This window comes from Tamandua tetradactyla, chromosome 9, assembly GCF_023851605.1.
Source record: "Tamandua tetradactyla isolate mTamTet1 chromosome 9, mTamTet1.pri, whole genome shotgun sequence".
In the NCBI taxonomy this organism is placed as follows: domain Eukaryota; kingdom Metazoa; phylum Chordata; class Mammalia; order Pilosa; family Myrmecophagidae; genus Tamandua; species Tamandua tetradactyla.
Window position 1 is genome coordinate 20,625,961 of NC_135335.1, and position 11,802 is coordinate 20,637,762.

Below are 11,802 nucleotides of genomic sequence, written 5' to 3' on the forward strand. Positions count from 1 at the left end.
TTTAAATGCTATTTTAGGGAGTGCCACAGTGGCTCAGTAAGCAGACTTCTAGCCTGCCTTGCTGGAAACCTGGGTTCAATTCCCGGTGACTGCCCATGCAAAAATAAATTTTTTAAAGACAATACATACAACTTTCTAAAATGGTATTTTAGGTACCTTTCCACTGTCTTATAAATTGTATTTGAATAGGCCTGTACATATTTGCATGTTTGTGTGTGAATATTTTTATCCATATTTCAGATCACTGCATTTTATTCTCTTAATGGAATGTGTTTACAACTTTTACCTTATTTTACAAAGATAAGTGTATTTTGGAGTAGAAATCTATGTAGTTGAGCTGTGTTTTAACCTCTAATAATGTTGATGAAAGAAGAATGAACAGGTTTTTAAAGAAAGTATCCAAGGAAATAAAATATATTTCTTTTTTCCAAGAAAATAAAATGCATTACTTTTGGTTTTTAAAAATGAAAAAAATATATAAAGCCCATTCACAGTGTAGAACAGCAGACAGAAGCCTGAGACAACCAAACAGATATGCAGAGACAGGCTAAGGTAAGACGAAGATGGAAAACACCCACGAAGCAGAGAAGGCCAAATCTCTACCATCATTAGGAAACCCCTCTAAAATGGAGAAAGCACTTAAATCATTCTCTGGCCTTTTGGGGTAGATACTATGGATTCAACTTTCATTCTACCCTTCTAATTAAAGATGTTAGAAAGCTCAGAATTGAATTTCCGAGATACCTTTGTGCTTAGAGATGTGGATGCAAATCAGCTTCACTTATGAAAATGTGGGAAGAGGAAATGAGCCAAAGACCTGCTTTCTGGCAAGCCAGGAGCTATGTTCATGAATGGCTGGATGCGGCTACCATGACCAGACTTGGGATTCCGATGTCCAGTCATCAACTTCAGATATATAAGAGGCGGTTGGGGTGGTGGCAGCAATGGCCATGGAAGCAGCTGACCTCAGCATCCCAGCAGCCTCGCTGTGTTCATGAAGTCCATTTCTCCATTCCTTCAAAACTTTTACTAAGCATAAAATTGCTTTTATTAAATGTCTCTTTGCTTGAAATGCCTTTTGTGTTTTCTTGTCTTTGTGCTGAACTTCAACAGATACATCCGCCATGCCAAATATCCAGTCACTCTCTGCTCTCAAATGACCAGAAAGTTCCCAGAAAATCATAAACAAGAGGGAAAAGGGCAGCAGAAGGCCAGTGGTCTCAGCATTAATGGTAGCAGGTTTATAGAGGACTGGAGCAGACATGCAAAGCCCGCCTACTCTACCCCACGTATCAAAATTTTGAAACGCCATCAAACCTAGTATTCAGTTTTGCCCACAGTAGGCATTTAGAGGTTATGGTTTCAACAGTGTCGATATGACACAAATACCAAACTGGACTGGCTGCATTATAAACACTTGAAGACTTTTTAAAAGATCTCTGACACTAATTCTTAGAGATTTGCATCCAGTATACATAAACTTGGAAATTTGTAAAACTTCCCAAGGGATATTCATACAGCCCCAGTTCATGAAAACACTGACTACACCTTTTGGGGCATTAAGTGCCTAAAGACAAAACTCCCAAACTGTAGTTGGAAATGCTTAATGAAACTGGAAATACTGTGACATCCTTGCTTCTACCTGTTGGTTAATTCCCTCTTCAGTTTCAAATTTAGCCCAATGATAGTACCCTAATTGTGGTATGATTTATCTTGCCTCCAGGGCAGCTAAATGTTCCTGCCAATACAAGAAACATGGAGGGGAAGAAAACACCTTGCTCACCATTGAATTTCCAACATCCAGCAGATTCTTTGCATATTACAGTTGCACAATAAAAATTTGTTGAATAACTAAATGGACAAATGAAACCAAAAAGAAGATACCTGAAATCTAGACTGAGCACATGAATTGGACGTAGTGAACTGTTCCCAGGGCAAGTTTCCTTGGGTTCAAAAGTGAAGCAACAGCCAGAGATCTTTGAGCTTGTTGGGTGCCTGAAACAACACTATAACACCATTGGAATAAACACACAATATTATTATGTAAGCTAAGTCTGTTCATTTTGTGTACAGAACGGTAGAATGAAAAAGCACACAGGATACAGGTGAATATACCCATTCTTTCAAACACTTACTATCTTGAAGTTCCATTCCTTTAATAAATATTTTATGCTATAAATATGGAAAACCATCCCAGTGGCTTGACTTACCAGGGAGTACTTTCCAAAGACTATTTCAGTTTTTCTTGTTTCCTTTTTATTTCCTGATACTATTTTTTTTGTTTTTGTTTGCCTTTTAAGTTTAAGTATATGTGTCTATGTATTTGTGTGTGTCTGTGTGTGTGTTGTGTCTGATAACAGAAGACACATAGGCAGAAGTATCTAATGACATAGCAGAAATATGGGGCTTAAAGAGGGCTTGGCCAGGGTGACATTTAACCAAGAAGAGGAAATGTCACTTCTGGCATGGATGTATACATGGTATCTCCATCATTCCCCTCCAACTGAGTGTCATGTTATATTGATTAATCTGTAATACCTGATATGATTCCCGATGTAGGTAATTGATTTGCAAGGTTAGGAAGAAAGTATTTATATTACCGCCAAGAATGTTGGTGTGAGGAGGCAGCATATAATGATTGTCCAACACCAGAGTGAAAAGGGAGATGGTTTGGGGGATATAAAACATGACAGTATCTCAGATGCATTCTGGCTGGAATGGAAGAGAGTGGGCTGGCATCATGCCCTAACTTTTATGATGCTTGGGTGGTGTTCTTAAACAGATTACCATTAAATTACCAGTCTAGGCCTTGAAAAAACATGTTGTTTATAGCAGGTGATGATAGACAACCAACCTTTTGCCAAAGGGTAGCATCCATCTCTGCTGCTGTCCAGATGTGATACTCTCACTAGAACAAGCATAGCACTCTGTGCCAGCAATGCTTTGGGAACGCATTCATTTCAACACTTCGATCAGGCAGAAGCATCAGAAGTGAGTCACATCCCCTTAGCATAGACATCACTATACATTCTAAATTCCTCCCCAGGACTCTGTGAGTTCTCCTCAGTCATAGCAGAGTCTACGGGATCTCAGACCATCTAGAAACCTGTAAAATATTACTCTGATCCACTGAAAGGACAACATCATTCAATCTAGGGAACATGGAGTGACAAATACTCTGGACACTCAGGAAAGATACTGTGCACCTGATGGTGAGATATGACTGGGTCCAAGCAGGAACATTCCCATGGACAGCAAAGGTTGGTATACACATTAGACCTTACAATTCTTACCACCCAAAAACGGCATAATGCTTGGTCATCCTCTTTCAGAGGCAGCATATGCTACATTGGAGAATGCTGCTACAATCCATTTATTAGATTATTTGAAAGTTGGGGACCTGAACAAAAGACAGCTATGAAGAATGTCCAAGCTATAGTATGAAAGGAACTCCCACTTCAGCCATAAGTTCACCAGGAACCCTCATGTTAGATATTCCAGTGGTAGAAATGTACCGTGTTGAGTCTTGGGCAAGCCACAAAAGAGTTTTAATGCAGCTCCTGTGGTTCTAGAGCATAAATCAGCAAACTTTGATCTATTAACAGAGCTAATGTATTAGGGATTTAAACGTCAGAAACAACTTTTCAAAATCTGGTTCACTTCCATGGAGAGGAAGATTTAAAGTCCCCTCAAATCTAAGCCAAAGGAAAGGATAGATTCAAATACATTAAAATTAGAATTTCTATCTTTCAAAATATTGTTTGCAGCACTTAGCACCAAAATAAGAGTCATATCAAATGGCATGTAAAAGCACATAAACTCAACTATAAAAATAGAAAGAGCTGGCATTTCGGGGAACGAGGGAAGTGCATTGTAAAAGACATTTGAAGGAAGATCAGCGTTACTATTATCAGGGAAACAAATTAAAATGAAAATAAGATAGCAACTCATATTCTTTTCATTGGAGAAAAGTAAGAAATCTGACAGTACTAAAACACTTCTTTTTAGAAGTTCTTTTTTTGTATGCTGTATGGTGGGGTCATATTTCATTATTTTTCCATGTAAGTATCCCATTATTGCAGCACCATTTGTTGAATTTTTGTTTGTTTGTTTTGTTGGTTTACTTTGCTTGTTTGCTTGTTTTGGGAAGTGCATGGACCAGGACTTGAACCCGGGTCTCACACATGACAGACGACAATTCTACCACTGAACCACCTTTGAATCCCCCTAAAACACTCTTTTAAAGGTCTATAATACATTTACCCATAGAAGTATAAAAGGATACAAGCATTTTGGTAAATAATTTGGCATTATTTTGTAGTGAAGAACACTTTCATACAATCTCCATCCACTCTACTCCTTGGTGTACAACCATAATAGAAACAATAGTGGCTCTCCAATCCTGTCCATATCCTAATTCCCTAGCCCTGTGAATATCTTGTTTTAGATGGAGAATGTAACTTCATGCATAACTGATTAAATTAAGAACACCAAGACAAAGATTATCCTGGATTAACGAGGAGGGCTCAGTCTAATCAAGCTATTCCTTACAATTGCCTTTCCCAGTTGAGGTCAGAGTTGGAGTGAGCTGTGACCATGGAAAAATGATCAGAATAATGCAACAGGTCTTAATTTGAAGGTGGAGGAAAGAACCATAAACCAAGATGTGTGGGAAATTTTTAAGACTCAGGAAAGAACTAGAAAACAAATTCTTTAGTCACAAAATCTTGGCAATATAGAAAGCAGAAGGGATGAATACCTTGGAAATGTATTGTGTGTATCTCACCTTTCCCTATTCAGATTAAATATTCATGAAAATACAATTAGCTCAATAAGTGCTATATATATGTCTGTAAGCAGCCAGAATCTGATATACCAGAAACAGAATGGCTTTTTAAAAGAAGAATTTCTTAAATTGCAAGTTTACAGTTCTAAGGCTATGAAAATGGGCAAGTCTATGAAAATGTCCAAATTAAGGCAAGAGGGAAAGATACCTTGGTTCAAGAAGGCCGATGATGTTCAGGGTTTGTCTCTCAGTTGGAAAGGCAGTGGCGACGTCCTGCTAGTTTTTTCTCCTTGTTTCATGAGGCTTCTTCAATGACTTCTCCAGGGCTCTGTCCATTCTGTTAGCTCTGTCAGTTAGGTGACTGTAAAGCTTTTTCCAAAATGGTTCTCTCTTAAAGGACTCCAGTAAGCAACCCCACCTTGAATGGGTGGAGACACATCTCCATGGAAACTATGTAATCAAAAGTTACTACCCACAATTGACTGGGACACATCTCCATAGAAATGATCAAAAAGCTCCCACCCAACAAAATTGAATGAGGATTAAAGAACGTGGCTTTTCAGAGAAACACAACAGATTCAAACCAACACATAGTCCTTGAAGGCCAAATGAAGGCATCGACTGACATGAAGTGAGTGATCAAAATAATTCAGAGCCAGGTGTTCAGGTAAATCATGTTGTTTCGTTGTTGTGCTTTGGTTTGTTTGTTTAGTTCAATGGAGTAGATATACATAGATAGGTGTCTTCAGCTGAAAAGAAGGGGTTGGGAGACGATCTATTTCTGCTCCCTCAAAGCTGTGGTTTGATTGTGGGGCCATTGCTTGCATCTACCAAAGGCTGACAAGGACTGAGCTGCCATCAATCTGGCAGATTCTGTCACTCCACACTGACATGATTTCTGTCAGAAGTTATCTTGGCCATTCTCTGATGCATCTACACTCTACTATACACACTAGAAAGCAAATTCCCTGACAGCTACAACCACATTTCTTGTCTCTTATCATTCCAGTACTCTCTCAATGGGATTATTGTGCAGATTAAATAAGGCACTGCTTGTGACACCTTTTAGCCAAATGCCTTGAAATGGTGTGGTGGTTTGAAGCTGTGTATACCTTAGATAAACAATTTCTTCAATTTAATCCATTCCTGTGGGTGTGAATCCATTGTAAACTTTCTGATGAGACTACTTCAGTGAAGATGTGACCCACCTTATTCAGGATGGGTCTCAATCCCTTTACTGAAGTCCTTTATAAATGGAATGACTACAGAGAGAGGGAGGAGAAAGCCAGGGAAGCAAGAAACTGAAGGTAGCAAAGCCCGGAAGAGAAGGCAGAGACAATAGATGCCGCAATGTGCCTTGCCATATGGCAGAGGATACAAAGATTGCTGTCATCTGGTCTTCAGGAGGAAAGCATCACCTTGATGATGCTTTGATTTGGACATTTTCAAGGCCTCAAAACTGTAAGCTTGTAAGCCAATAAATTCTCATTGTGTAAGTGAAATCATTTCATGGTATTTGCTTTGAGCGGCATAGAAAATTAAAACAAACAGCAAACCCCAATAAATAATATTACCATTGGCATTTGGCTTTGTGCTCTCAGGACTAATGACCAAATAAACTGTACTGCCTTTAGGAGGCCAGGCCTTTGGTATTCATGTTTGTTCATTCCTTAATTCCATGAACATTGGTCTGCATACTAGGTGCAGACACCTCGCTAGGAGGAACCCACAGAGAAACAAAAGGTATGCTTTCCTTCAAGGAGCTCACCAGCCAAAGTAAACATGGGATTAACATTAGTAATTAGCACATAAGGAAAACCTTTAGATCTGCATCCAACTCAACTGGAGATAGGAAGAAAGGGAAAAGGCTCTAACTCACGAGGGTGGAGAAGAACCAGGTGCACATTTTCATGAATGAAGTGAAAAGATGAGTGTGAATTAACCAGGAGAAGGATGAAAGGTGGGTAAGCAGAGAGAAGCAGGAGGGAGAGAGTTATGGGGAAAACATTCTAAGAAACGGCCTGCCTTTAAATAGACTTTGGTAAGACTAGAGCAGACATCAGTGGGCAACAACCACTGGGAATAACCAAGTATAAAAGAGGAGGGAAGAAAATATGAATTTATGATAAGCTTTTAGTGTTCAGCCAGACTCCTTGCTGGGGCATCTACGTCATGGTAGAGAAGGCATTCCATCCTTTATAGTGATGTGGCAGTTGATTTCAAACAGGATACTTAAAGACTCTCTGAACAGGCGGTCTAGAACTACAGGGGGAACTTTCTGCTTTTGACTACCTGGGAGCTAACAAAATGAGGCATGGATAGAACCAACTTAGAAAAGCACATGAATGTTTCTTCACTAATGCTGGGGAGACAAATTCAGTTGCAGTCTTAGCTGTATCACACTTCGGAAAATCTTTGAAGTACGTGACAATGACAACAGCAGCAAAAGTGGGCACCAGATCTGAAGAATCCTGACAATATTCTTTTTCACGCACCAAGCACTTCACAGTTAGAAATATATGTGCATGCACATTCCTTCATTTGTTTATTTTTATACCAGCAAGGCAGCCATGTCTGGTGTCATATAAGGAAACTGAAGTTTAAGAAAGTGGAAAATCAGGATTCAAAGCCATGTTTTCAGAATATAAGACCAGACCCAGGTTGAGATAAGTGATCCCTGATTCCATGGAGGTAACTAAGATGCAATGTCCCAAAAGGACAGGAATGACTTTATCTAAAAATTTCAATTAGAACTCTCAACTCTGCACATCGCCTTAGTCCCCAAAGCCTGATATTCTCAAGAGAATAGGTCCTAATCCCACAGCCCTTAAAAATAAACTGGCTGCTTGTATAAAATGCAAAAGCATCAACTTGGGAGGCATCAGCCTGCAGGAAGTATAGAAAGGGACATCCTAATATAAATACAACGTTTTAAAAGTAACTCCTAATGTATTTATCCTTGGCAGACACACATTTCTATTGTGTCTAGAGGAAAAATCCTACCCTAGAAGTTGGAGATAAATGAAAGTTTCACCTCAGATAATCACAGGTGTAAAAAGAGTATCAGGATCTAGAGATCCTGATGGGATCCTGATCTAGAGATGGGGTAAGTTGGTGCTCTTTGGAAATCAGCATCTAAAACAATGCCTCAGATACTGTCAATAATACACAAGAAATTTTTTTGTGAAAAATTTGTCTTAGTTACCACTTAACACTGTGGGAAGGGGAGAGGTCGCGTCTAGACTGGAAGTTGACTTCAGTTTAGAATATCTCTGAAAGTGTTACAAGAATATTTGTTTGTGGTTTAATGTGGAAATTGCTGCTAATTCGAGCAAAACCACCCTAACTGTATGCAAATATGGGTCCATTTGCCTCACCTTCAGTAAGTGAGGCAACATCACTAGACTTTTGCTCGAGTTACCACTTTTGCTTAGAGTTGCCTTCCCTGGCAGTTTTGTTCTCCAAATGGTACAATTCCAAACGTGTTTCTAGAGCCAAATTTAAGGCTATTTATTTCAGAAAAGGCTTCTAGGTCTTCAAACCAGTTAAGCTCTTTCTGTAAATTAAAATAAAACAGCATTCGGTTTACATGGACATTGGGCACTATTAACTCTGACTTTGTGAGAACCCAACTGAAAAATGACTGCAGTATCTTGAGGACTGTGAATGTAATTTATTCACCATTATAGACCCTAAAATCTCTGCACATCTTTTTCAATATATGAGAAGCTCAATTTTTCTTTTGGACCAATTTGTCACTTCTTAACCCTAAGAACAGTGAGACCCTTGTTATAAAGGAAGTATTACTTTGACGTCATAAAGTGTTTTATTTTTATTAAACTTTGTGGAATTGGAGGATCATTTTAATTTGTCAAAGACACTTAACACACATAAGCCCAAATGCATGCTGTCCTTCAACATGGACTCTGTTTTAGTTTGCCAAAGCTGCCAGAATGCAATGTACCAGAAATGAAATGGCTTTTAAAAAAGAGAATTTATTAAGTTGCAAGTTTACAGTTCTAAGGCCATAGAAATGTCCAAACTAAGGCATCCAGAGAAAGATACTTGAACTCCAAAGAAAGGATCAGTGAAGTTCAGGGTTTTTCTCTCAGCTGGAAAAGCACATGCCAGCTTTCTTTCTTCCTTTCATAAAGCCTCCCCTGGGGCATTTTCGTTCTTCCTCTCCAAAGGTCTCTGGCTGTGTGGGCTCTGTCAGTTCTGTTGGCTTTTTCCAAAATGGTTCCCTCTTAAAGGGTTCCAGTAGGCAACCCTACCTTGAATTGGTGGAGTCACATCTCCATGGAAACCATCTAATCAAAAGTTACCACCCACAATTGGGTGGGCCACATCTCCATGGAAATAATCTAAAAGCTCCCACCCAGCAATATTGAATGAGGATTAAAGAACACGGCTTTTCTGGGGTACATGACAGATTCAAACAGGCACAGACCCCTTGGGATGTGCCCATTTGTTTCATTATTGCTGCCACTGATACACATTTCATGAACTAACTCAGTTGATCACTGCCTCCTCTGCCTTATGAGCAGGTCCAACTCATTGGCTCTTTTTGTCTATTGAACTACCTTAGCTCTAAACACTGGGAAGTGAATGCTAGTCTTGCATTTTTAGATGAATTTTTTTCATGGAACATGACTCTTACTAGTAAAAACTTCAAATAGAACGCAGCCAAATCACAGCAATTTGTTTCAATGCTAGAATTAACCTAGTAGCCTTTTGACATGGTGAAGCATAGTATATCTGTAAACTGAACTTAAAGACAATTTGACAGATGTGAAATTCATAAAAGAAATGTATACTATTTTAGTATTTAGTAAAGAGTAATTATCTACTATTTAATTATTTCTTAGTTTAATAATCAATTCTAACATTGAGAAAAAGGCAGTGACATGCAACAGTGAATATGTATAAGCACCAAATAACTATGAATGCAAAGTATTTTTTTAAACTTTTTTGTTAATTAAAAAAATTAACAAACAAAACATTAAGATATCATTCCATTCTACATATACAATCAGTTATTCTTAATGTCATCACATAGTTGTATATTCATCATTTCTTAGTACATTTGCATCAATTTAGAAAAAGAAATAAAAAGACAACAGAAAAAGAAATAAAATGATAATAGAGAAAAAAGAGACTATACATACCATACCCCTTACCCCTCACTTTCATTTACCACTAGCATTTCAAACTGAATTAGTTTTAACATTTGTTCCCCCTATTATTTATTTATTATTTTTTTATTAATTAAAAAAATTAACTAACACAACATTTAGAAATCATTCCATTCTACATAAACATCAATAATTCTTAATATCATCACATAGATGCATATTCATCATTTCTTAGTACATTTGCATCAATTTAGAAAAAGAAATAGAAAGACAACAGAAAAAGAAATAAAACTATAATAGAGAGAAAAAAATAAAAAAACTATACCTCAGATGCAGCTTCATTCAGTGTTTTAACATAATTACATTACAATTAGGTAGTATTGTGCTGTCCATTTCTGAGTTTTTGTATCCAGTCCTGTTGCACCGTCTGTATCCCTTCAGTTCCAATTACCCATTATCTTACCCTATTTCTATCTCCTGATGGTCTCTGTTACCAATGACATATTCCAAGTTTATTCTCTAATGTCAGTTCACATCAGTGGGTTCATACAGTATTTGTCCTTTAGTTTTTGGCTATTCTCACTCAACATAATGTTCTCTAGGTCCATCCATGTTATTACATGCTTCATAAGTTTATTCTGTCTTAAAGCTGCATAATATTCCATCGTATGTATATACCACAGTTTGTTTAGCCACTCGTCTGTTGATGGACATTTTGGCTGTTTCCATATCTTTGCAATTGTGAATAATGCTGCTATAAACATTGGTGTGCAAATGTCCGTTTGTGTCTTTGCCCTTAAGTCCTCTGAGTAGATACCTAGCAATGGTGTTGCTGGGTTGTATGGCAATTCTATATTCAACTTTTTGAGGAACTGCCAAACTGCCTTCCACAGTGGAAATGCAAAGTATTTTTATCAATAATATTGAAGCCCCATTATTACATTGAACTGTAATATCAATATGCTCTTTTCCTCAACATTATACTTTTAAGATTAGGGCTAAGAAATGTACCTCTTGTAAATTCATTTTCCCTGATGCACAATGTTCAATTATTTCCTATACCATAATTTATTTAATTATCGTCAATTAGTTTTTTCCCAAAATTTCTTCTCTGTTATACCATACAGATCGATTTTTCTTTCTTAATATCCAGTTTGACAACCACTGAATTTTAATGAGTTTAGTCAAGCTACATTCATTAGTCTACTAATACAGTTGAATTTATTTAGATCATTTGGTGATTTCTACTTGTCTTGGATTTTTTCCAAATATTCTCTCTATCGCCTTTATTGTCTTCATTCCAATGAACTAATTGTAACGTTCCATTTATTCACCTAAAAATTTTAAAATATTCTTGTTTTATCATTTTTGTAGTTATCTAAAACATGTAATCTATGTTAAATATTAAAGTACAGGAATTTTAGAGCACGTGAAATCTAATGAACCCCCAAATCTATATTTTAGTGTTCTTTGATATTTACATTTTATTTGCTGTTCCTCTATTATTAAACTTTTATATTGTCTCTATTTATTCCAATTTACCAACCTGTTTGCTTATAGTTAAGCTCACTATTTCTTCTAGCTTCTCAGACCTCCAGGCATCATATTCCACTTCTCTAAACACAGGCTTTAGAAGCATCTTTAAGGCACAACTACTGATGGTAAAACTCTTTATTTATTTTTGCATATAAATGTTTTATCTTATTCTCATTTTTCATTAACTTCTTGTTAAAAAAATGTAAAGCTTTCATGAAAGTTAAAATAATTCAATGAACAGTTACACTCTTCAGCTAGATTTCCATTCTTTTTCCTGCTATATATTTTTTATTTCTGCATACACAGACCGACAGATTAAGATATTCCCCATATACCTCCCGTGAA